The following is a 1,026-nucleotide window of genomic DNA, read 5'->3' as shown; positions in this document are numbered from 1 at the left end:
TCCCCTCCTTCCTTGGTCTTTACACGTGTCCATGATATATCAGCGTCCGTCCTCCSTGATACTGAGACACTCACAGGACCTGAGGTTGCTCCTCTCGATACTCCTCAGCATACAGATGTCCATCCTCACGAGGACATCCATGCTCAGCCCAGTGGCAATCCTTTTGATGTCACTGGAGGCCCCTCGGGTACTTCCTCTTCCTACCCTTTTTTTTCTTCTAACCTTGAGCCTTTTGCTCATCTCTCTTCTTTTCCAGAGACTTCTCTAGTACCACCTTCTGGTACTGGAGAAACAGAGAAAGATGATGGAGGAGATGCTGGAGTTAGAGAATCCGGCGCTGGGGATGAAGAAATTGATGAAGACAATGATAATGATTATGACATGTCTTCAGATATCAAGCTTCTCCTTCCTGCTGTCGACACCGTCCTCTCCAAGGTCACMGAAGTCCACCAAGAGATGCCTCGCCAAGGTGATCTTGATGCCAACTTCCTAGCCCTCCAGACGGATTTCGTAGAAGTTCAGAGTCAGCTCCAGACTCTCCAGGAAGCTGTTCAAATTAACAACAATGCCCTCGCTGCTCTCCACAGACGGGCTGACGATGCTCAAGCTATAGTTGAACAGCAGACTGGTCTTCTTCAGCAAATCCTGGATGCTGTCCGTCAACCAGCTCCAGTGATGGATCCCTCCTTCTCTGTCGATGATCGCACGCTTCTCTCTCAAACGCGTGAGGCAACGACAACTCTAGCCAATGCTTTGCAAAGGCTGGAGGCTTCAATGGTTCTCCAGTGTCAGCGCTTGGACGAACTCTCTGACAAAGTCTCTCAAGTATTGGTCAGAGAGGGGGAGATGAGGTCCAACGCTGGTGAATCATCAGATGCAGGTCCTACGCCTTCTCAGGCTGTTGGCCCAGTATCAGCTTCTAACGCAGCTAACACTGAGGCTCCTAGAGCTGAGGTTGTTTGTGTTGCTCCTGTAATCCCTACCACCGAAGCTGCTCAAGCTGAGGTTGTAGATGCCATCCCTAGG

The sequence above is a fragment of the Cynara cardunculus genome (assembly GCF_001531365.2).
Source record: "Cynara cardunculus var. scolymus isolate 2C chromosome LG 5, CcrdV1, whole genome shotgun sequence".
NCBI lineage: Eukaryota > Viridiplantae > Streptophyta > Magnoliopsida > Asterales > Asteraceae > Cynara > Cynara cardunculus.
This window is presented reverse-complemented; position numbering follows the sequence as displayed.